This window comes from Triturus cristatus, chromosome 5_1 (assembly GCF_964204655.1).
Source record: "Triturus cristatus chromosome 5_1, aTriCri1.1, whole genome shotgun sequence".
In the NCBI taxonomy this organism is placed as follows: domain Eukaryota; kingdom Metazoa; phylum Chordata; class Amphibia; order Caudata; family Salamandridae; genus Triturus; species Triturus cristatus.
Window position 1 is genome coordinate 864,852,497 of NC_140587.1, and position 26,902 is coordinate 864,879,398.

The following is a 26,902-nucleotide window of genomic DNA, read 5'->3' on the forward strand; positions in this document are numbered from 1 at the left end:
AGACACAAAGAGGGCTACAGGTGAGAGAGAGGGTAAAAAGAGACGGAAGGGAAGAAACGACTGAGAGGTGAGGGAATGTGCATGTGAGAAATAAGTTATAAAGAGTCTGCTGAAAGGGGATACGGGGAGACAATCCAGAGATAAGTAAAACAGATGTAAAAGGCAGCTGAGAGAGAGGTGGGCAAAGAGAAAGTTGGTGTCAATGTGGACCTTTTTTGGGCGTGTCCAGCGCTACCATAACAATCAACTAGATTCCTAAAATAGTACTTTATCAGCGTACATCCCAGGCAAGCGGTAGATGGTGAAATAAATCGGGGGAGCTTATTTTCCACCTTGACTAACTATGAAACAGAGGCAATAATAGGCAGGAGACAGCTAAAATAAAGTCTTCTGTGGCTTTAAAAATCTGGAGTCTTCTGCCTAAATTGGGTCTGCTGGAATCTATGAATAAGGTACTGGTGTGAACTAAGTCTGCATCTGCACTGAAGAAAGTGAAGCAGTAAAAGACAGAACCATTTTTCAAACTACAGTTCCATGTTTCGTTGCTTATGCACTCTCCTGCCTTTTGGGTGGTGCACCTGGGATGCACAGTGACCTTCCATATCCCCTCGAGAGTGCACTAATTACATGATACTTCGTACTTGGTACAATTTGATTCAAGCTGAAGGTCAAAGGTTTTCCCGTTATTTGAATGAGGCACGCCACCAATAAAATTAGGGATTGCCCTCTTGATGTTGGACAAGAGTGGAATGTGCACCTAAACTATGGGCATTAAACAATGGGCTCTCCATGCATCTGAAGCTCCTTCGATATAAGTGTCTGGTTGAACGGAATGTTTTAGGAGATTGATGGGTGAATATTCTGTGATAAAACAACTGAATATCCTCTGACAGTTTGAAAAAATATGATTTTTGGGTAGTAACATTTTCTTAAAGTTTTTAAAAATGTAATACAATAAAACAATATAGGTTTTGATGATGCATGTGGGTATGCAGGCCTTGTTTCTGCACATCTGTAGGAGATCAGGCCTCGGTTTGAAACTGGACTCTTGCCTTTTGCCAGGGTTCCCTTACGTTCAGGAATTGATAGGGCGGCTTGGGATACTGTCACTGAATAGATGCCCGTTCACTGATACATACACAATGGGTCGCACTGAGAATGCTAACTGCATTTCCTCAGGGAAATCAGTATTTCTTTCTTTGTGTTTGTCCCCTAGTGGCTGTCTTACCTGGGGATTTTTCAAGGCTTTAATGGATCACTTGCAGTCATGTTTAAACTTACGCAGAGTAGATCCAATAAGTCCAAGCAAAGTGCTAGTCACGTGGCCTGCGTTACAAAATTTGTTTAACTTTGTTCTGACGACCTGTTGTATCTGTGGAGGTGATATCCATGCTTCTGGCAAAGCATGGTAGAATCCTAGTTAAAATATACATGGCAACTAAAATTGAGATTGTCCTGCTCTACAGGGTCAGTAGGGCCACATCTTCAGCTTCTTAAGTTCTATAATAAGGAGAAAGATGTCAGGAACCAAGAAACTGATAATGCATGGTTTTCAAACATGGGCAGTATAAGAATTACATATGGGACTTTTGTGGCTATTATAATAACTCAGATATACTTTGCTTCTAGAGGGGTTGACCCTGAACCAACTACATGTTATCAATGGAGAGTACTGTTATCGTGCTGCATGTGATATAGTGTATGTTAGAAATGGCTTTTCTGGTTGGCTAGGGTATGCACCTAAGCCAGACAGAACCCACCACTCTAGTCAGGGTAAGGGAGTTACACACACAAGAAACCACGCTCACCCCCTTGGTAGCTTGGCAGAGCAGTCAGGCTTATCCTAGAGGCAATGTGTAAAGCGGTTGCGCAACACACACACACCAGTGACAAACTAGTGAGCCCCCCAGGTGCTCCTGGGAATTTTATTAATGCCGTCATCGAATCGGTATCACAACTAGCTTCGTCCACCTCCAATTTCCTGATGCTAGGTGATATAAACTTCCACTTCATGGATCCCACGGATCGGTCAGCCTCTGAACTCCGGCAAGACCTAACATCACTAAATATCCGTCTGGTGAACAACGAGCCCACCCATGAGAAGGGACACCTATTGGACCCCATCCTCACTAATATAGCAACCATCACCACCAAATCACCCGTGACCCTCCCATGGACGGACCATTTTTTGGTCCCTTTCTCCTGGGAAATTCCCACTCCGAATCCCCTAACCTCTAAAATCCAGGTAACTGACCGACGATGGCGCAAACTGTCACCTGAAGAATGGGCCGCCACCCTTACAGACTCCATCCCCGAGTTCTCCTCCGACCCTACCATGGCTGACAAGCAGTTTAATGAGTGGATCACCTCATCCTTAGATACTCTGCTCCCAAAAACTGCGACCCTCAAACATCCTAAAAGACTATCTTCTGCTCTATGGTACACCCCAGAGCTCAGAGCTCTGCGCCAGGAGTGCAAGAGAACAGAACGCTCCTGGAGAAGAGACAAATCGGAAATTAACAAAAACATCTACTCTACTTCTCTTCTATCCTATAAAATCGCTATCCGAAAAACTAAAAGCGCGTTCTTCCAGGAGAGAATAGAGAAAGCGGGATGCTCTAGCAAGGAATCATATGTTATCCTTAAAGAGCTTATAAAAACCCCAGAACAGAGACCGGGATACCCTTCCGATCCTAAAGCCGATCAGGAGAAATGCCAACAACTGGCTAATTTCTTTCACGAGAAAATCCAAACAATTCTGGATTCAATTCCCCCTGCGAGTCCGTGTGAAGAAAACGTTCTCCCCTGCCTTACACCACCTACTTGTCTCTCCTCGTGGGGCCAAGTTACAACAGAAGTAGTACGAAACACGCTTAAATCTATGAAGAGCGGATCCCCTAGGGACCCTGCTCCACTCCGAATCCTCAAGGAGGTTGCCCCCACAATTACCCCCCTCTCACTCATCTGATCAATACCTCACTCCAACAAGGAGTTGTACCCCTGAGTTGGAAGACGGCCGTCGTAAAAGCCCTATTGAAGAAACCATCCCTCGACCCTGAAAATCTGGCTAATTACAGGCCTATTTCCTTACTCCCAGGAGTAAGCAAAATCGCTGAAAAACTGGTCAATAGGAAACTCTCGCAGTTTCTGGAGGCCAACAACAAGCTAAAAAGTTCCCAGACGGGCTTCCGACCAGGGCAGGGCACTGACATCGCCCTCCTGGCAGCGGTGGAGGAGGCCAGAGCGCTATTGGATGGGGGAGGATCAGTGGCAGTGATCCTCCTCGACCTAAGTGCGGCGTTCGACACCGTGAACCACCAACTCCTCATCAAAAGACTCAAAAGAGTTGGTGTGGAAGGCACAGCCCTGTCCTGGCTTTCATCCTTCTTGGCCCAACGGACCTACCAGATCTGGGAGAAGAACGCCCGCTCCTCCGAAATGCCCCTCCAATGTGGTGTGCCTCAGGGCTCCTCTCTGAGTCCCACATTATTTAATATCTATATGTCCACATTGGAGGAGGTCATCACCCCATTCGGAGTGCGCGTTATCAGCTATGCTGACGACACGCAACTAGTGGTGTCTCTGTCCCACCCCAGACAACACTCAGCTGACCTATACAACTGCCTCACGCAGGTCCACCGCTGGATGAATAGGTCAGCCCTAAAGCTAAATGGGACGAAAACTGAGGTTCTTCTTCTTGGCCCGAAAGGAATCTCACTCTCCCCGAACATCTGGCCAGCTTGTCTGGGCCCTCCCCCTGACCCAAAAACAGAGGTAAAAAGTCTGGGCGTGTGGATTGACACTGACCTCTCATTCACTATACAGGCAAAGAAGGTAGCCGGGACCTGCTTTGGTCTCCTGAAATCTCTGAGGAAAGTCCTGCCCCTCCTACCCTTCAACTCCCAAAAACTGCTAATCCAAGGCCTAATAGTATCGAGACTTGATTACAGCAACGTGATCTATCTGGGCGCTCCGGAAGCGACCCTCAACAAGCTTCAGAGAATCCAGAACACCGCTGCCCGGATTATCACAAATACCCCTGCCAGAACCTCTGCTAAACCTGCTCTCAAACTTCTTCATTGGCTCCCCATAAGGGAGCGAGTCAAATTCAAGGCCCTATGCCTAGTCCATAAATCACTACAAAATCAAGGCCCCCCTATTCTTAGCAAATTCATCACCCGCTATAAAACTACAAGACCCCTCCGTTCAGACTCAGAAAACCTCATCAACACCCCCAGATTCAAGAAAGCCCGATCAGGAGGAAGACGTTTCTCGGTCCAAGCTGCACGCCTCTGGAACTCGCTCCCCCGCTACCTGCGACTCGAATCACAATACCTGCCCTTCAGGAAGCAGCTAAAGACTCATCTCTTTCCCTAAAACCTTAAGTCCTCCCATTATTCGGAGCCTTTGCTTCCCCCCCCCCCCCCACCTCCCCCCCCTCCTTTGCTCTGCCCCGGGTCCGCCGAACTGTAGAATTAGGGTTCCTAGCGCTGGGATACCTCTTGGTGACTATGCGCTCTACAAAAAATAAATAATAATAATAATAATAATAATACTAGGCACACCACAAAAAGAGACTCCACACAAGGTTATATAAAAATATCCTTTGTATTATACAAAAAACACATTAGACCACAATCATATAAATTACTTTGCAAACCTGGTGATTGTCATGACAGCAAATAGATCATAAATCACTGTGCCAGCCAGGCAATTGTCATAACATCACATAGATCATAAATCACTTTGCCAACCAGGTAATTGGCATACCATTACAAGTAGTGGGTAAAGTAAATACTTATGAGTGCACCTGTCATGAAGCATCATGAAAAACAACACCCTACACCATCAATATGCACATCAATGCAACTTCCTGAAATAAACGTTATCCTGATACTGCAATGCAAAACAACATATATCATAATATAACGGCATGAGCTGAAACAGATTATACAGTAAAAACACCTGAATCACCAATGCAGTGCAAACATACACATCCTGAAAATGAAAGACTCGGAACACCACCTGTGATGATTTCAGAGCATGTAAGGCAGTCAATTTGGCCCCTGGTAGAGCACAGTAGCAGCTGCGCTCCTACTATAGAAATGCAGTTGTCCCAGTGACTCATGAGACACCAAGTTCCTAGTCAGGACCTCAGTAACATGATATTCAATGCCTCAAGCTACATCCTTCCCAGAAAGGGGGGAGGAGACACCAATGTAGGCAACAGTGCAGGGAGAACTGGTCCTGCCCCCGCGTACTGAAATACCGGAAGTAAAATGCCCCCAACGTATGCCTCATGGGATGTCAAGGTATACACGTATGGCCCCTGTAGATGGGAGGACCACCCTTGGTCCCCTGCACACAAAATAATCACAAAGCATCTGCCAACGAATGTGCAGTGCAGCTGCCATGCCGTAAAGCTCAGCCCCACTCTACAAGCACGAGGGGCTGAGTTGGCCATGTGGACCCCGCCATACCTCTCAGACAAAGCAATGCAGCTGAAGCACCATGCCCCTGATGAAGCACTACGGCCATGTTTGGAGCCCTCTCCAGGTATCTGTGGTGGGAGACGCTGCTCTTCCCAGTGGGTGCAGCCTGAGGCAGCCGGTGGGACCCCGCGAGGCTCTGATTCCTCCCCAGGCGGGAGACAGCAGACTGGAGCCCGCGAGGCTCCGGTTCCTTCTGGGTGTGGCTGGTGGGAGCCCGCAAGGCTCCGGCTTCCTCCTGCAGTTGTTCCCCGCCTCCCTCTGGCGTCAGCATTGCCGTAGCAATGCAGGGAAACTCCTGGACTGGGATTCCTCAGTGCTTGTTTGTCATGATACTTGGCAGCCCAGGGCCAAGTAGCATAGCTCCGGCTGCAGATAAACAAGAACATGCAGGAACACGACTGAGAAAGGTAGAGCTCTTCCACTCCAACTCTCCTCTCCCATTGCTCAGACATCAAGAGGAAAGTGCAGCCTTGCACGCACTGCAGGGCAATCAAAAGCACTCTTTTCTTGTTTTATTGCAGAGTGAGCCCACACCTAAGGCAACAGAATTCAAAGTGCTGAACACGTGCTTGTTAATTTTCAAGCCTTTGCTAGAAATCCAGCACTCCACACGCTCTTTGGAAAGGCTACAATACAGAGCTCACCCTGCACTCTGCTGGCAAGGAGAAGGGGCATAAGCAGCACTCCTTGGAGAGCACTGGGGTCATACCAACAGGGTGCAGACAGGCAGGCCAGCACAAGGGTCCTCAGAGCAAAGTGGCAGTCCTTTCTTCAGACCAACAGGCAGCAGTTCAGCACTACAGAGTAATCAAATCCCAAGGGGATTCTTCCCGGCAGCGCAACAGCTTCTCTTGGCAATGTGCAGTTTGTAGAGACAGCAGAGTTTTGTTACAAATCCATGCAGTGTTTAAAATCATAGTGGTCACAGCCCCTGTATTTATACCCACAAAGTCTTTGTTCTGGGGGCGCTTCAAACAACTTTTAGAAGTGCACCACACCCCCATTCAATCCCAAATCCCCAGCCCTGGCTCGAGACACACTACAGGGGAGCAGAGAAAGCTTTGTGAAAGGCAGGCACAGCCTTATTCAGGTGCTAGTGAAACTCCACCCATCACTCTAAATTCAGACCTGACATCTTCAGCCCAACTGTGAGTCACCCAGAAAAGGCAAGACACACCTCAACTCTCTCTTGTGACTGTCTAGAGTGAATGCACATTCCCAGTTCCTGTCAGTCTAAACCAGACGTTGAAAAGCACACAGAAATTCCTACTTCTAAAAGTGGCATTTCTCAAATAGTAATAGCAAATCCGCTTTCTCCAATAAGCAGGATTTCTCACTACTATTCCAAACATACCAAAAATGGCCATGCTACCCCATTCATATCAGAAATTAGCACTGAAACACATATCAGGGAATTCCCTATGCAAACCTATGAGAGGAGCAGCCTCACGGCAGTGGGGAACCAAATAGGCTGTTTGTCACTATCAGGACATGCCACACAACAAAGGCACATGTCCTACCTTGTACCTACACAGCACCCTGCCCATAGGGCTACCTATGGCCTACCATAGGGCTGACCTATATGTTGTAAAAGGGGAGTTTCAGACTTTGCAAACACATTAATGCCACGCAAATGTGGCAGTAAACTGCACACACAAGCCCTGCAGTGCTAGAGGCCTCAGACAGGTTTGAAAGGCTACTTCTGTGGATGGCACAAGCAGCGCTGCAGGCCCACTAGTAGCATATAATTTACAGGCCCTGTGGATATAGGATATAACTGTACAAGGGACTGACAGGTAAATTAAATATGCAAACAGGTGTAGGCCAATCTTACCAAGGTTACAGGAGAGATCACATGCACTTTAGCACTGATCTGCAGTGGTAAAGTGCCCAGAGGCATAAAACCAACAAAAAACAGGTCAGAAAAAATACAGGGGGAAGGCAAAAAGTTCTGATATAATCCTGAAAAAAGGGCCAGTTCCAACAGAGTATGTTTATATCAACGTAAGGGAAAAGGGGCTTGCAAGACGGGGGAACGAATTTAAGGTCCCCTAATAGAATGGAATAATAGAATGGAACAACCAAATAAATGTAACTGTTAGATTAATTAATTACATGTATACTTATGCATGGATGAACTTATATAATTGCCTGTTTTTTTTTGTTGTTTGCAGTTTGTATGTGCATTGATCTGGTTTTAATTTTTTTCAAGAGAATAAGATGTAGATTTCTCAATCTAAAAATAAAAAAATTATACAAAATATGGTTGAAGAACCTCACATCCTGAAAAGAAAATTCTGAACTCTATGCACCTTTACAAACCCCACCTCCAGACCTCGAGATATTTGGGGTCCACTACAAATCTACTTACTAGAACAACAAGACGTAGACAAGACAAATCATAATGGCAACCTTGTTTGCCAGGTTATTGAAGAGGCCTAACTGTAATGCAATATTGTAATGTGAGCAAATGGGCAATATAACACTAATGCTAATTATACGATAAGGGTAAAAACTGGCTGAACTACCTAAATAACAAACTAGAAGAGCAAATAGGTAATATGCAGAGGGGTTAGTAATAGATTACAGAGTGGCGGTAACCACTCTTTAGTTATAATTATGGTTATCAGAGATAGGACTTCCTCTGATGTTTAACCATTAATAAATTTTCACTTTTGTATTGAATCTCAACAAAACTTTGCCAGCCTATTCCTTTGTCTACATTGGCAGAATAAAATTGTTTCATGGAGATTCATCAAGGGAAACAAAGTAAAAAGGAAGGTCCAAAAATGCATTTGTGCACCAATGATTTCCCCGTAAACTTTGTACTCAAGCGTAGCACGAAAACAGCTGGATGGATTTTAATTAAATTTGGCAGGATTACACATTATGATGCGCAGATGATCCTTTTGTGTACTACAGGTAAGTAGGATAAGTGTTTTTATGTTATAAGGTATTTTAGCTCAGTGATATCAGTAGATTCTGTACTTTGCAAGTTTTGCAGTATTTCAAAGTATTTCACTGAAGTACTGTGGTGCATAGCGATGACAAGTCATTATATGACTGGCTACAGGCTAATGATTGGCGTTACAAAAGGTAAAGGCAGCCATGTTGTTTTTAGGTTCACTTTGGCTATGTTCTGTGTTAGGCCTTCAGATTTGGCTAATAGGGAGGGAAAAATAATTTTGAGTTTGTATATATATATATATTTTCTAAACTGTACAGAGTACCGCAGTACTACCTCGGGTGTACCACAGCCCCTCAAAAAAAACTGACATTTTTTAAAATACAGTGTAATACACTCTATTTTACAAACTGTATTACTCTACATTTTATATTTTTAACATATTTCAATATGCAGAAAAAGGTCTACGGAGTAAAAAATGCACAGTGCTCCCTAAACTGGTGGAAAATTATAAGAAAATGATAAATACATGTCTCTACCTTTTACCACTTAAGTAAAGTGGTAATAGTTTGTGAACAACAATAAAACCTACCACTTAGTTATATTTAAGCCCCTAACCCAGAGCGCAACGAAATGCAGAACACAGCACAAATGTGCAAAAAACTACATGGCTGCCTTTTTTCCTTTAAATAAACACAGCCATTAGCCAATTTCACACTGACTTCTCATCCACATGTACTGTGGTATACCTGCAACTTACTGTGGTACACTGCAGCACAACTCCAATACGTTATTCCTTTGTACTCTACTCCACTTCACTGTACCCCACTCCACTCTACGCCACTCAACTCTATTCTATTCTACTCCACTCTATGTCACTCCAGTCTACGCCACTCCACTCTACGCTACCCCACCCTATGCTACTCCACTCAATGCTATTCCACTGCGTGCAAATCCACTCTTGCCACTCCACTGTATACTATTCTACTGTACACCACTCCACCACTCCACCCTGCAACTCTCCACTCTATGCTATTCCACTCTACGCCACTCCACTGCAGACCAATCCCCTTTAAATCACTCCACTTTATCCCACTCCACTCTACGCCACTCCACTGTACACTTTTCCACTGTATGAAATGACATTCCATGCCACTCATTTCTACGCTATTTGATTCTAATTGGTGGGAAGATATTTAGCCCCCCACGCTGCTGCCCCCGCTCCCTCCTACGGTTGTGGTAAAATAATTGTGGAGTGAAGTTTGACTGCTCTTTGTATGTGTCCGTAGATTTCGGCAGTGGAGGACCAATGCTTTTCCATGCCCCGCACCCTGAAAAAATTCCATTCCCTCCTTCCTCTGGAAGTGAGGAGAGTGATGGTTTACACATTGATCACTTAACGTCTTGACTACATGTACACTCTCTATTTAGGAGCTGTGAAGGCATTGGTGAGCCGCCTACTGGTGGTCCAAAATGTGGTGGGCAGGATTCTTCATCTTACTAGGCATTGATCCACCACATTTGCTTTGAAGGCTCTCCATTGACTGCCCATCAGGAAACGGGTATTATTTAAAGCCCTGGTCTTGGTGCATAGGGCAATGTATTTAGCTTGTCCGGATTATCTTGCAAAGATATTTGTACAGTATCATCCCTCTTGAACATTTTGTTCTTCCTCTTCCTCCCTCCTATTGATTCCTCACTTCTAACGGGTCCTCAGGAGAAGCAAAGCCTTCATGAAAGCTAAAGCCTGGAATGCACTTCCATGTGATTTGCATCTGATTACTCTTGAGACTGCATTCCGTAGGAAAGTGAAATCCTGCCTCTTCCCAGAGGGACAGTAAGTTGGGTACATGCTGGTGTGTACTGTAGGGTTTTTCTTTTCCCCACTAACGCCGGGAATCCCCTCGGATTAGCCATGTACTTTACAAATCTCATCATTCATTCATTCTATGCTAGCTCACTCCACTGTACGCTATTCCACTGTACGCAACTCCACGGTACCCCACTCCACTCTACGGCACTACACTGTATGCCACTCCACTGTATGCTGCTCCACTGTATGCTACTCCACTGTATGCTATTTCATTGTATGCTAGTCTATTGTACGCTATTCCACTGTACCCCACTCCAGTGTACGCTATTACACATTATGCCACTCCAATTTACCCCTGATGCTGACAGCCACCTCCGTCTTGGTGCTCCTCTGCTTCCTGCTCAGACGTGAGTCCCTTGCTCACTTTGCCACTGGATTCAAGCAAGCCTGGCTGAAGACGGTTGAAATGCCAGAAACCGGTCCTAGGAAGCTTGTTTCCGGTCCAGGGAAGACATGGCTTGGCAGTTCGGGCTGGACTGTTCCCATGAGGCACAGGGTCAGACTGATTTGCATATGGCCATGTCTGAACTGGGGTGGCAGAGTGGGCTAAAGAACGGTGATGGATCAAACCCAGATCTGTTGACTGGGTGTGAGTGTTTGATTGGTTCTGATGCTCCGTCCATCACCACCCCCTTTTGTACCGCTTTGTTCGCCATAAGTTGGCAGGGTATGCTCAGACGTGAGTCCCTTGCTCACTTTGCCACTGGATTCAAGCAAGCCTGGCTGAAGACGGTTGAAATGCCAGAAACCGGTCCTAGGAAGCTTGTTTCCGGTCCAGGGAAGACATGGCTTGGCAGTTCGGGCTGGACTGTTCCCATGAGGCACAGGGTCAGACTGATTTGCATATGGCCATGTCTGAACTGGGGTGGCAGAGTGGGCTAAAGAACGGTGATGGATCAAACCCAAATCTGTTGACTGGGTGTGAGTGTTTGATTGGTTCTGATGCTCCGTCCATCACCACCCCCTTTTGTACCCCTCTGCTTCCTGCTCCCAGGAATCCCCGGGACACCATCAGAGACTCCTTATCCAATCCCAGCGATGCACTTGTGCTGCATCAGAGCAGCGTGGGGCTTGGCCTGCATGGGCTGGTCTAATGCTCTCTCAGGCACAGGGAGTATGTGCCATTTCTTTACCTGGATGTGCAATGCAGCTTGGTTGGAGAAACCGAAATATGCATGCATATAAGTGCACTCCACTCCTCCGCCCTCCCATTTTAGTTTTCAGCTACTGGGTCTGAGACACTCCTCCGCCATTGTGAAGGAGCCGCTGCTGCAAACAGTAACACTGTCAATGTGTTAAATTGTGTGTCTATATGCTAGAACAGACGTTCTTAACATTTTAACTTCTGAGCACCTCCACTGAATCTCTATTTGGAGCCAGAGACCCCAGACTAAGTAATTTCTATAACTCAAATCTCAAAACAAGGCACAAAAATACAGAAACAAGTACAGATGCAACAAATACACACATTTTGAATTATTTTATTTCACAAACAGATATGCATACATGTAGAACATTGGGTTGTTGATTGATTGGGATGTGAATCTGGTCAAGCACCGGCCAAAACCCTTGTCAGGGTGAGGCACAAGCCAATCCTACATAAACCTGTGTAGTAGCTTGGCTCAGAGGAGTCAGCTTAACTTAAAGGCAATGTGTAAAGTATTTGTGCAACACAGTAATAAAGTGAAGAAACAGCACACAAAAAGGATCCCATACCAAATTAGAAAAATAGAGTCTTCTTTAATGAGCAAAGCAAGACCAAAACACTAGAAGTCCAATCAGTTGAACCAGAGATATCCAATTTTAATGATTTCTGTGAAAATAGCACCAAAAGATCAAAGCGCCAATTGTGGGTATATGGTCACACCGGAACAGGACAAAATCATAAGGGTAGTCCGGCAATGATGGAGTGTGGGCCGGCTGCAGGGACCCAGCAAGATCCACTGAAAAAAGTGCCTTAAATCCTGGTTTGGGGTGCATTGCGAGGATCGGTATCGAAGATGCATCACGCTGCTGAAGCGATCCAATGGTTCTGAGGTGCAGCAAGACTGCTGTGGATGAGGGCGTGAGATATGGAGCACGGCATTAAGGATGTTGCGCAGTCAGGGCGATGTGGTAGTTCCATGGAGGTGCAAGGCTGCCATATAGAGTCCGTCATCGCCATCAAGGCTGCCATCCACGAGAGATGTGAAGACCTGCGCTGAGTATGCATTGCTCAGCGGCAGCTCCGAAGAGGTTGCGGAGGCGATGCGGGTCTTTGGGATGGGTCCAATCCATGCAGCAGTGGAGATGCAGCGGTTCTGCTTAGGGTTGTGCTGTACAGCAGAAGAGATGTATCAGTTCCACTGGATCCACAGAGGCTGGCAGAGCGCCTTAGGACCACTTACAAGGGTCCAGGACTGGGTAGGGTAGACTCCCAGATGGCAGAGTTCAGGTGCTAGGATTGCTACTCGCCCTGAGGCTCAAGTCAGGAGGCCAGCCAAATTGCCCTTGGAGTCACTCTGGTGGCCCTAGGTTCAGCAGATGTAGGTCCATCCTTCTCACCCGGGTAGGAGGGCAGCAGCAGAAGGTCAGAACAGCAGAGTAGCAGTCCTTAGACCTTACAAGCCAGGGTCCTGGGAAGTACCCCCAAATAAAAAGGGGTTCAAAATGCATCAACGGATATACTTGGGGAGCAATAAACTTGAATTAAACAACCTTATAGCAGGCAACCTTGAATATCGGGAGGCTTACTTACATTGAGTGATTTTGACCCCCAAGAGACATTTAGAGCAAGAGGTTCATTTATGGACACAATAATAATGATTGTAACCTCTGCATAACATATATTAATGTTCATTAGCAGACTGATATCTAGTGTAAAAGCACTTTGAGAGTATTTTTCAGATTCTTGAGTTCTGTACGCACAGAGTATTGTAAGTTTTATAATGTTTATTTACGATTATTCAATGCAAAAATGTGACCTGGAAGATATGTTCAAGTGTATATGAAATATTAATTTGAGAAAACATTCCCATAAATAAATACGCGGGACAAGAGAATTCATTTACTTGACCCAGAATTTAAAAGTGTGAGTCAAAATTATAGCTCGGGTAAATTGTTTATTTGTACTTTAAAAACAGCCTAACCCAGCTGTTTCATAAGGGCCCACCTGCCAATTTCTTAAACTTTATAAAAGGGACTTTTTGAGAATTTTTATTTAAAATCCGACTTAACCACAAGTTAGGATTTTTCATTAGAATTCCAAAGGCACCAAACATGAACTGGTTACCTATTCACAACTGGAAGCTACAGCTTATTAAATGTAATAAGGGAACTTCAATGTTATCCTAAGGTGTTGCAATAGTGAAAAACAGCTTTAAGGGTTTTTCACTATCATGACATGTAAGACCAAAAAGTAAACGTCCAATGTTTTAAGTACACTGCACCCTGCCCTCTGAGTGTACAGGGGCCTTCCTTAGGGGTGGATTACATGTATTAACAAGCATTGGCATAGCCAATAGGTCTCGCTTTTGGGACCTTATAAGTATTCAGTTATGCAGCACAATTTCCTTGGTGCAACAACATTAACTGTTGCATGGTTAAACACTTATAAGGTCCCAAAGGCGAGACCTATTGGCTATGTCAATGCTTGTTTTGTTTGTTTTTGGGGCCATCATTTTGGGTAGCTCAGCATAAAATGCTTTTGGGTGTTTTTCTTGTAGTTGCAAGAATCAGCCTCGCTCTTTCTTCCACAAAAAACATGCAGATGGCATAGGTTATTTCCCCACCTCCTGCGTGCAGAAAGGTTCAATATAGTGAGGATGGATATCACTGGGAAATCATTTCAACTTATAAAAAAATCATAATTACATAACAATAACCAGAGAGAAAAACCTTTTTGAAAAAAGGGAACAATTGAAAAGCTGAACAAGCACTGGCAAAACCAAAACAGCTGACTTATAAATTGAAGTCTTCATAAATTGTAGTAAATCTTCACAAATTGTGTGTGGTTGTGTGTGTGAATGGATGAATGTGAGAATGATTTTCAGTAGTTGGATGAATGAACAGATAAATGAGAGCACTGCCTTATGAATGAAAGAATTAGTGAGCTATTGAGTGCACTGATGGAACGGTACATGAATGGGTGAGCATGTGAATGAGTGAAGGGCCCATGGCTGTATGTAACAAGCAAAGCAGAATGACTTTGAATTTATGAAATACACCAAGATGAAGTGCAGACAATGCCCGCCCCAATAGATAAAGAGCTATTTAATGCTAAACAGTGCATCAGACAATCCAGAGAGGAACTATGGGAGATAGATGGCAGCTGGTGTCACTCATACGGCCGGTTTTTGGCACTGCAGAGACTGTGTGAAGAAAGCTCTGAATTGATTCAATTGGAATGGTAGCCAACGTTTCAGGTCTTTAAGATGGTATAACTTAGGTAAGTATAAATACAGAATCTGATCACAGTCGATACAAGGGTGAAAACAATATACTGAATATAGAGTAGCAAGCCTTCAATAAAATGATAACCTCTCTTTTATTTTATGCCACATCACCTGCAACCCCCACCCCTCCTGTGGTGACGCTGTGTAGCAGCAGCAGCCGAACCTGAGAAGATGAACAGAAACCCTCACAACTCGGGGACACTGTTCCCATGCAGAACCCAGGCTTCAGTGAGCTTTCCGGAGAGCCTCGGGTCCCATCTGAAATAATGCTGCGGCTCGAGCTCCATCCAGTGCCCCCAGATGTTGGCGGCCATGGGTACCCTTGTGAAACGCCAACTTAGACTTCCGCCGTCATATGTGTTTAAATGCTATACAATCACGTCACATTTAGCACTAGCATTTTAAAGTGACCGCCCTGCTGCTGGCGTAAATAAAGGCAAACACCATGCTATACGTGGGGAACAGCATAGTGATGAACGGAATGATGTCTCAGCTGTTTTAAAAAAATAAATGAAAAAGGAACACTTTTGGAACATTTTACCGGCAGCAATCTTCAGTTTCCAAAACATTTATCTGCTTAGGCACCACGGCTAGCATTACTAGAAAGCACGGCATGGTTATTTTCCTTAATTAGCTATAGCATAAAAATAAGCGCGTTCCTCGCGCTAAAAGGAGGCAGCAGGCAAGGGGCAAGAGGAGGGGGCGAGTGAAAGTGTTTCAATTGCGAGAGCGAGCAGCGCCAGGAGCGATAATTGCTACCATATGGCGCCGCGCGCTCCCGCAAGTGAATCTCCAGACGTGCACGCATTGCCATTGAAGGCAATGGAACGCGTGCGCTTTTTTGGCTGAAAAGCCAAAGCGATCCGAAAAGGTCTTTTTGCCTACGCATCGCATGCACGCTGCGTAGGCGAGACCTAAAAAGGAATGTCTAGGCCTGGCAAACTGATTATTTTGTCAAGTCGAAATAGCAGTTTAAAACTGGACACACAAGCTGCAATAGCAGGCCTGAGACGTGTTTAATGTGCTACGTAAGTGGGTGGTACAATCAGTGTGACAGGCCCATTATTAGCATTTAATTTACAGGCCCTGGGTACAGGTAATGCCACTTTACTAGAGACTTACAAGTAAATTAAATATGCCAATTGGGTATAAGCCAATTCTACCATGTTTTCAGGAGGGAGCACAAGCATTCTAGCACTGATTAGCAGTGATAAAGAGATAAAGTCTTAAGGCCTACAAAAAGTAGGTCAGCAAAGCCGGAGGTCAGAAGGCAAAAAGTTAAGGGGAAAACCACGCCGAGGATGACAGGTCTGGCATTACAAAAATCAACATTTTAATGAGAACACTAGACCTATTCATAAATTGGTTTTACTTCTAAAATATTACGTAATAAACTAGATTTTAGCATATCACTTTGTCTTTTTTGATCCTTATCCATGCTCTCTTTTTTTTTACACACTCCGATGTTCCAATTGAAGCCACCAGTTGTCCATATTTGATTCTGTTTGCTGTAGTCACGCTGCTTCCAAAATTCAAACTTAAGAAACCAACAAATTCCTTCACAATTACAGAGCGTTTTGCATTTTTCACTTTTACCGTTTACTTTTCATGTATGTACTTTACTAATCTGCTAGTGTTATTTAATATTGCACACAGCAGCAGATTACCTGTGTAGCCGCCACAGACCACAGATTAAGAACCGTTACCTTACTACTTTTATAATGCTGGTAAAATTTACTATTCAAAAATCTTTCTGATGCTTGCCAAAGCCATGAAGATGCCATTTGTTATTGGAAAACTGCCTTCTCAATCAATGTACAGGTAATCTGAGATTCCAATTTAACTTTCACCAGTATCCTTGCACAATTTCCTGGTTGAACCTTGACGGTCCACTACAAAGGTTGTTTACGTCTATCGTTATCCCCAGACGATGGGGCATATTATCAAGCAGAGCGTTACAATTATCGCCGCTTTGGCGGCAGAAAACTGCTGCTAAAGCGGTGATAATGGGCTTGATAATATGCTGCAGAGAATTCCAATAGAAGCCCATGTTGACACCAGAACCTGGGCTTCTATGGGAATTCTCAAGGGCATGTTATCAAGCCCATTATCGAGGTTTTAGCGGCAGTTTTCTGCCGCTAAAGCGGCGATAATTTTAACGCCGTTTCTTGATAATATGCCCCTTAGGGCCACATGCATCAACAAGAAAACTGGTCGCAAACGGGCAGATGAGCAGAATCTGCCCCTTTGCGACCGATATTTTTGCATTTGGGATGCATCATCCCAAATGCAAAAATCGCAATTTAAGGAATCTCTAAATAGCGATTCCTTAAATTTCGATTGCATTTAAGGAATCCCAAATTGAGATTCCTTAAATGCAATGCATTAAAGTAAAAAAATTAGCGATTTCGCTAATAGGGGGAGCAAATTACCATGAAGTTGAACTTCATGGTAATTTGCAAAAACTTTGAAAAATGCACTTTTGTGCATTTTTCAAAGTTTCATGTTGCGCACACACATGCCCTTAGAGCATATGTGTGTGCAACATATGTGCACAGATCAATTTCAGGGGTGCAATAGGGTGTCATTTTGACACCCTTGCACCCTTGAAATTGCATGAGCAATTTGCGAGTACCTACTGGTACTCGCAATTTGCTCATGCAATCTCCAATTCATTCCTATGGGCCTGGAGGCCCCTAGGAATGAATGGGACGGCATTCCTTAATTGCTACTCGCAATTTGCGAGTCGCAATTAAGGAATTTGTAGGAATCGCTATTTTTATAGCGATTCCTACATGCATAGGCTTTTGCAATTCCTTAATTGAGATTCCTTAAAATTCGCAATTAAGGAATCGCAAAAGTCTTTGTTGATGCATGTGCCAGTTAGTTATTTAACTTTAGCAGTGCGCATGCACATATCAACACAGCGTGGCTCACACTTGTTTCAGTGCTGATAAGTGAACATACTAGACAAACATGCACACATAGTGCACCAATATTACATAGCAAGCTTCACTACAAAGTAGGTTATTCGTGGTATACAGCAGCCCTGCTCCAGTCTGCACATACATGGCTCCAATGCACAAATGGCTTAACACCCATCCACCATTAAGTAACAACACAGCATGGATGTGTGAGGGGCCCTACATCGCTGTTAAATGGCTTCTTGAAGTTAAGATTTCAACGTCTCCACACCAAAGTAAGTGCTTTGAAGTTCTTCGTGAAAAAATATATGCAGGAATGTTATGTTGTGTTGCATCCTGTATAACTTTGGCATTAAATATAATGTCCCATTACCATAGGATGAAGGACAAGGTGCAGACTGAAATGACACGAATGAGCAGAACCACTAATAGAGCATCAAAAGGAGGTCTGTCAAGCAATCTCATATTACATTCACCCAATCTTCTCCCAAAATCCAAAACATACCAAGAATAATCCCCTTCAACATTTCACATCTCTCATCCAACTGGTCATTCCTCATCCCATGTCAGGCAGTCATTTGCTTCTTTCTTGGCAAACATCTTGCTTTTGTCAGTGGGAGCTCTGCTTGGATCACAACTGTCCCAGAGCCCTGGGGGAAGACTGCAGTGATCCATGGGATAGGAATTACCAGAATGCACGTGTTTATACTGTGCTATGGCCCTCACTCAGTTCTGATGACATATGTAATATTGCTAGCTACTGGTACATCAGGGGTCTATCCAGCTAGTGAATAAATGCCTGATTGTCCCATTACTGCCAGTCAGTTTGCAGAATTTGAGGTTTAATGCAGTCAAAGCAATTTAGATTTCACTTACAGACCATTGTATTTGCAGAGAGTGTGATGTTTTTTTTTCTTGGTGACGTTGTTCACAGCAACACAACTTCCTGCATGACTTGAATGTGCTTTTAACCATTAGACAGTATAGACTGATAGCTATGACTGACTTTCCGCAATCTGCAATAAAGGTGTAAGTGTCTGCAGAGCTTCTTGCGCAGGCCACTGATTGTCTTCCGCTGGAAGGAATTTTTCAGTTTTTACCCGAATGCTTTAATTGGTTTCCCCATTATATTAAAATTTGAGGATGTGGCTCATATCTCTGGACCTAAGATGTTGTGACACAGCTGTTCCCAGTAGACTTGGCAGGCTACTGCTGGATGGCCAGATATCATCTTGCCTTGCTTGTAGTCAGATGTGTGTGAACTGTGTGATTGGTGGATGCTTGACTAGTTGATTGAAAAAAAAAGGAAAATATCAAAAACGAAGTGGTTCTAGATATAGACAAAGATTTTCTTAATCAATAATTGGTGCACTTTAGCGCAATGTTATATGTAAAAGAAGACTGTGCTAGGAAGAACGAGCAGCCTTTAGCCTTCCATTATTTCCTCTTATCTACTCTTCAATTTTCTCTATAAAATCTATACCCAGAATAAAAAAAAGGATTATCACTTAAAACAAGTGGTGGCAATATTACACCAATAAATACAGTGATAAATATAAAGCTGTAATGATGAAAATACTTTACATTTTATTTGCCTAGTGCATGACTACACGTAGGTATCGTCTTGCCAATACGTTGACACCTCGTGAACGTGAATGTGAACATGCATGAACACGTATCTTGGATGAACGTCTGTTTTCAGTGTGTCATGTTCATGATTTCAGCACACTTTGCACTTGTACTTTGGAGAGATCATATCTGTGGTGTTGACAAAATAATGGCTTGCTGTCCTTCTATACGTATACCTTCAGTGATTACAGAGATCATTATTAATATTGTTTTTACAGGTATATGATTATAAAAGAAGACTAAAGGCCTGATTTAGATCTCAGCGGATGAGTTACTCCATTACAACAGCGACGGATATTCAGTCCGCTGATATATAAATCTAATAAGATATAATAGGATTTATATTTCGGTGGATGGGATATCCATCACCGTTGTGACAGAGTAACCCTTCCGCCGGGATCTAAAGCAGACCCTAAGTTATGAGAGCTGTTGCCCCATATAACAGCATGGTTTGAATGTGGTTATGCAGGTAGGATTTAGGACAGCCCTGACAAAGGCCATTTGACCTACTATTTGGCCGAGGACAATGTTGAAACATGTTGGCTAATTTGACACTGAAATATTAATAATGTGTGGATGGAAGATACATTGTATGTCAGTTACTATCCATCCCTTTAGTTTTTATTAATACTTGGGTTACCCAAACAATAAAGGAGAAATTCCGGGAATTACCCAAGATATTTTTAGAACTGGATCCTTGTTTATATCAAGATACACTTTATTAAGAACTCCTGTTATACAGTTGAGTCTGCCATGGTTTTATTATTCCTACCTTGGTGTGGATATGTCACCAATGATGAAGCATGCCACAGTATAAGTGGATGAGATGACTTATCTCCAATTATCTTGAATACCTGTAAAAAAGATTTGGATCAGTACAAAAAATAAGTGCCCCCATTCCTTAGCATCCCTTGTTGTTACATTAAATGGTATTTCTGAGGCTATGCTAGGCTGAGACCTCTATATCTCCATTGGTGTAGTGATGAAGCACCAAAGCACATTGGTGTTGACCGCTCTTCAGTGGTGAGGTCATGTATCTCTCATCTCCCTCCACTCCCTAAGCGCTTCCTTTAATGGGAAGCAATTGATAGATGACGACCTTGAGGGACTTACAGCACAGGATTTGTAATTATGTATGTTTGTAAAAATGCGATAATATGCAAGGTAATATGCTTTCCTTGGGCCGCTGTACTTTCTGCTCCAATTTCAACACTCTGGATGCTGGCTTCGAAGGCAATGTCTTCAATAGCATGGGCTTCTCACCTCATTGACAGATTAACTGTCCAGAAATCGATTCTCCTGGTCCAGTAGGGTCACAGTGGTGTAATGCAGCAAGCCCACTCATGCGTATCTTTAGATTGGTCTGTCATTTCCTGGCTATGCACATGTCCTGTGGAACAGGTCCTATGTCAAATGTCCCTTCGCCAATGGATTCTCAAGTTGTGTGGCAGGCAACTTTGGAGTTGGTGGTCCCCATGCACCTAAACAGTCAGTCATAGTCAGCCATATGCAGCTAGTTCAGTTTAGGTGAACTTTATTGGCTATCAACATGTCACCTTTATTGCAACAGTAGTGTGTAGTTTAGATTTACTGTGGTAGTAACATGAAATCTTACCTTTGTACTAAAGGGATAAATATGGGAATGCACTCTTTAATGTGTGTCATTCACAGTTTTATTTGGCCATATTCATTTTCACTAAGGGATACCAGGTCCATGTGGTCTACCCATTTTGCTTTCTGCTCCAATACTTTAAGCACTATTTAGCCTATACCTCTGTTGCGCCACAAGCGGACATTTAAAAATCCTGGTATTTCCCAGTGGGCTGCAATCTAGAGGGTTACTTTGAAGCTGAATGGACTTCTATGATCCAGCACTGAAAGCCTCCATTATGCCATTGTAGCCGCAACCCATGGTCTGTGTCTTCACCAAACGGAGTGGCTTTCTTGTTCCCCTTATTGAAAGCAGCAACCATGATTCAGAGCTTATTTTTCTAGGACAATATAGCATGCAACCTATAAAACAGTGCTACAGTGCATTGTCATCTCCATATGTCTAGAAGGGTTAATCCCTGGATTATTGCATAGCTAGAAGCTTGGTCACACCTGGTAGAATTTTTCTTATACTCAGGTAGCAAAGTTCTCCAGCCTACTGTGCGGGAGAGAGAAAATGGTCAGGAATCCTATAAATCCCCTAATCCCCACACATTATCTGAAGAAGGATGCACAGCAGCACTTCAAACAGTCCTGCTAGAAACAGACAGATATTTATGGGTTTCCTGTTGTTTTCCCAGAATTAGTAATTACTCATCTGGTGCAGGCCGTGTCTCCCAGATGCACTTGGAGTGATGTTCATGCCTCGAGTGAATGAAGTATCTCTGCCTAGATAAACCATAGCATCCTACATGTAGCGTGTTTGCACGAAGAGCATGTTAAGGTGTTTACATGATACTGATGTGCAGTGGGACCAATAGCATTGGAATTCATGTCATATCAAATAATCTAATAAGAAAAATGCAATACGTCTATGGTGACAATCATATTCTTAATTTGTGAGGCATATGAGAGTAAGTCTCCACCCCTAAAAAAAATATCATAAAGCAAATTCTAACTTTAATATGCAAACAAATGAAAGCCTAAGTGGTATCTAGAGGCCAAAGTCACAGGCTGTAGGTCATATGTCACATAATACAAAAATGTGGTCCATTATGAGTGGGTTGTCTGGGCAGGGGGTTGCTTTTACTCTTTATAGAAGACAAATCGAGGAAGGAAGTAGCAGCTCCCATCTGTCTGGCATGACATATAGAGCAGCTGCCACTCTGGATGATCATCAGTGATGCGCCATGCAGATCCAAGTTCATGCAACCTGGGCCCCCAGATCCCTTGTAGGACAGACCCCATGGAATCAAAGGATGTGGATAGGATATTTGGGCATGGACATTGATGTTAGTGGCATGCTGGAATGGTCTTTGCATTAAAATTGAGCTTTCCTGATACCCATTGTGGAACTGGCATCAGTTAAGAGTGTTGGCTTACACGCCTGGGTACTGTCTGATAATGCACCCATTGAGTTACAGTTGTAAGAGAAATACTCTGATATCCGAATTCTGTGGTGGGTTGGTTACTGATGTCCCATAAACAACAGGTCAGGGATGCATTGCTGGAAGATACAACACAATTCTTCGAAGTAAACATGGGAATGGTAGAATTCACAGCAGATTTGTTGGAAGCTTATAAGGCAGACATTAGCTGCCAAGTAATTAGTACGGTCTCGCCCATAAAAAGGAACAACTGAATATGATAAACAAATTAGAGATGAAGGTTCTGATCGCTGAGCACGAAAATAGATCCAATAAAACCAACGGTAATGTGCATGTCGTTATTCTTACTAAATTGCATCACAACCAGGCTATAATGAAAGCAATTCATAAGATATGGAATCCCACTCAAAGTATGCTATGTGAGCAAGGTGACAAGACTGACATTCTGATACACTTTTTCGCCACAAGGAAAAGGAGTGCAGACATATTAGTCACTTTTCTGGTGGAAGTGGCACTACCTTCACCCAACCAATTTATATTTCAAGCAAATTCACAATTTATTCAAGATCCTTGTATGGGTCACTTTTGTCCTGCTCACGGGACCTACTCTGTATGTATTTGAATTCTATACCGATGTCAATTTGTCTGCTGTGGGTTAATCCATGCTTGATGAACCACTATCATTGATGAGATATTGGAGGCTGTCGGACAGCTTTCCTAAAGCAAAACACCAGGTCCAAAAGGATTCCCAGTAGAATTCTTCAAGCACCCCACACTCCACTGGCACATTTTCACCAGAGGTCAGTGAAGCACCCCAATTTGTTCTACTGAATCAGATCTTCTGCCAAACAAATGAGAGTTGTATGCTCTAGCCTCTTTAATAACCATGGAGGACAACATCCTACTTAAAATATTGGTGGCCCTTCTTTCCACTGCCATCACAAACCTTGTCCACCAAAACCAAAGTGGTTTATGCTGCATGTTCCTACCAGCACAGAATAAGGTGAGTCTTAAATGTGCTGACTATTGAATACAAAAGTGCTGAGCCCCTTGCTTTGCTAATCATTGATTTTTGAAAGACCTTTGATAGCCTCTCCCTGGATTATCTTTTTACATTATTAGTCCACGTGGGCTGCTTTGGGTTCTGATTTATTGGCTACACTTCTACACTCTCCACAGTTCTTCGGGCAAGAGTGCAGATCAGAAGGGGTACGACAAGTCATCTTTCCCTAGCTCTGGCGACTAGAAAGACATGTCCGCTTTCCTCGCTATTTTTCACCATTGTGAGGAAAATCAGACAGGACATGCATACTGGTTGTTTTCTATAGTCTAGTGAGGTAGAGGATGAAATATCTCTATATGCTGATAATCTTCTAATGTATCTAAGCGACCCCATTACCTCTTGCCCTGCAGTGATCCTTACAGTGATGCTGAGTTAAAAGACATCGGGGCAAAATCGAGATTCTTCCTCCTCAGCCTCGTGGATAATTATTAGGAGAAGGAGGCTCCTGGTGTGTGGGTCAACACAAGGGAGTATTGAATATCTAGGGCTGGTAAGAATACACAAAGCTGGTTATCCTTACCCTGTTGATCTTAGAGCCCTGATGAAAATGAATATCATCCACAAAAATATACATAGGCTGCACAATTATCATTTTTACACTCCAAGGAACCTTTAGAACACCTTATGGGCCTGATTGACAAAGGTAAACTTACACTTCAGTGTAAGTTTAACATATTTTACAATTTAGAAAGGAATTTTGTGAGCAGTATATTTACAATTGCCTATCTTTTCATGTGCTTAATCTCTGCCACAAGTGCGGAGATTCCACACTCGTAAAGATTTTACTTGTAAATTTCCTTCTTGAATTGCATAACATCATAAATATACACTGACGTGTTAGTTTACCTTTGTGAATCAGGCCCAGTGATTTAGCTTCAGGGGGGTGTTTGGGGTGTTCCGCCCCCCTAAGCAATGTATTCTGGAATAAATAGTTGGGTACAAGTGCTTTCTGTCTTTATGACGGGGTGTCTGTCGGATTTCACTGTGGAGCTTTACCTCAACACTGACAAAATCACACACACGTTCGCTCTCTCATCTCTGTTTTGAAGGCCCTAAAAAAATGTTGGTTCATTTATTATTGTGTTTAAATGTTTCTTCATGTCTACTTGTTTAGTTTTGTGTGTTTCTGTTTTGTTTTTATATGACAAAAATCTCAATAAAATCTTATTGAAATAAAAAAAAATGTACTCCTTACAACATCCACTGATCCTTAGGTTTCAAAACAGTTGAAAGTCTGAGATTTAATACAGCAGTTACCGCATGCAAACTGCAGCGTTTTACCCAATGGTAAGAATGTAAGGCTCAGTTGTCCAGCCTGTCTATCCGATAAACTCACTTTGATGTATTTATCTACTTATCCGTTTATCTAGATGGCACATTTAAAATATTACTATTAATCAACGGTGCTCACATTGTCTGCTACAGCTGCACTGACCCTCAGTAAACTAGTTTACCAGCTGCAGAGACTGCCAACCTGACTGAAGTCAATATTAAAAATTGGGCCTGGTGGAGGGTTAAGTTGCCCATACCATGTACGGGTCGAACAACAATGACACCAGAACTCGCCCTCCACAGGCCATATTCATGAGTATTAATGCACGTTTTGGGCCGGAGAATTTACTCTTCCGTGCTGACTAGAGAGAGGCATTAAGGTTCTATCTGAAGTGGACCAGTCACCATTTTACCTTGTGGGTAACATTACATTAGGGCAGCGCTTCTAGCGAGGGATCCTCAATAATTGGTTGTGACTGAGATCACCTGGTGAGTGCCCTTCTGGGAAACGTGCTGGCAGCAGACATGACATCTTTTTCTGATAAGAGGGAGGAATTTGGACTTCTGTATACCGAATTCTACTGATGCCTTCCATACCGATATACTTTTATGTCACATCAGGTACACTTGGCTGATATTCCTCACTTTAGTCCATTGGAAGCCAAATTAACTATGTCCCAATTCCCTCTTGGGGAAAAATATTTTGTTTATGTATAACTCTGGTGATTATTGCACCAGATAACTTTAGCCAAATGAGAGAGAATTTCTGCTTTAGAGAAATGTTGGAATTGGCTACAGTAGCAGGCCACAAAACACTCTAAAATGTCATCGGTTGTCCTCCAGGACTCTTCTAAACCCTGTGGTTTTTCAGCCAATATGTTTGAAAATTTTGGTTGTAACTTCTACAGGTTGGACCATTTTTGGTAAACTTTTTTTGGTGGCAGCAGGCTGGCCGCAATGTGCTGTTAAGGGCTTGTCCTGCTTGCTACACTCATTCATGTGGCTCATTTTGTGTCTTCTATGAACATTTTGTCAGAGCTGGTTTTGCTTCCTATTCGGCCACCTGCTCACATCTTTCCCTTAACATCACTCGTTCAAGGCCAATTGTAAACAGCCACATGGAGGGAAAACACTGTCAGCACTTGAGAATATGACAATAAATGAGATGTGTAATCGCCCGTTGTATTCTGACTCCCATCTAGATAGGGCCATTAGTCGAAATCCTCCATCGTCTCTCCTCTACTTCTCTTCCCATAAGCAAGAAGCACACGGGCTCCCCTAAGCAAATCATGACGATGCTGTCACCAACATGACAGCAGCATTGTGATTGGTCTGAGTGGCCTGGTTCAGCGCTCTGTCAGTGAGTGGGAGCCTGTGCATGTTCTCTACACAGGCTGTACAATATAGCTGGATGGAGAACATGATAAGTGCGCATGACTGGCTAGCCCAAGATGGCTGGCCAAACCTTCATGCACAATTAGGTGCACCAACCACTCCACCTCTTGCTGGCTGTGACTACAGCCAAGCCCAGCTCCACCCCAAAACTGGCATCAGCATGGAAAAAAAAGGATAATAACATTGTGTTATTATCATTTTATTTTTCCTTTTTTGCAGTACTGAAAAGCAGTGGGGCGACGCTCCTCCGCCTCAGCCGAGGAGCTGCCGCTACCAAAGACATAAATCATCACCAGCCAAAAATGTTTTGTGATACAACTCACAACCCTTACTTTGCGATACCGACCTTTGGTGGTAAACAGTGAGTGAAGGTAAGCTGTTGGTGGAGAATATTCTGGACAAATAGCATAAGCCTAGATTTGCCTGACCCTTAGCCGCATTGCACAGTAATCAGAATCATAAATACTTTCAGCTTAAACAGTCAGAGATGCCCTGCCCCTGACAGTATAAGTTGAGCTAAGAGTGACATACATTTTGCTTGTTTTGCTTTTTATCAAACAGTGAAAATGCATCTCTGCTCATTGGTTTCACTTGTATGCCTTGTGCTTTTGGTTGATTGTTTGCAATTGCACACCCTGCTGCATTAGCATCATTATAAATTCAGATGTAATACTTCAGAGGGAAGATTCTGTAGAGCTCTCAACACACTGCTTGGATTCAGCAAACTAGTCAATTGCATCTGTTTCCATGGAAATCTATATGATTATATTATGCAGACATCTTCTTTATTCTCCGTCAGATGTCAGATGGGTTTGGAAAGAGTAGATGTAAGCCAGTGAAGGGTGCCGAGATTAAATGCATTTCTGTCAGCAACACCA

The 26,902-nt window shown here is 43.4% G+C and overlaps 1 protein-coding gene and 1 long non-coding RNA gene across 2 annotated transcripts in view; one reads left to right on the forward strand and one right to left on the reverse strand.

The window, feature by feature from the left end:
* The window catches only part of LOC146831557 (uncharacterized), a 39,673-nt gene extending 33,921 nt beyond the window's left edge, over positions 1–5,752 (reverse strand). The window contains exon 1 of the long non-coding RNA XR_014961311.1: positions 5,481–5,752. This is a non-coding gene — a long non-coding RNA (uncharacterized LOC146831557). The remainder of the gene's footprint in view (positions 1–5,480) is intronic.
* DOK6 (docking protein 6) overlaps positions 1–26,902 on the forward strand; it is a 1,435,463-nt gene that overhangs the window by 943,543 nt on the left and 465,018 nt on the right. The gene's annotated exons all lie outside the window — the stretch shown is intronic.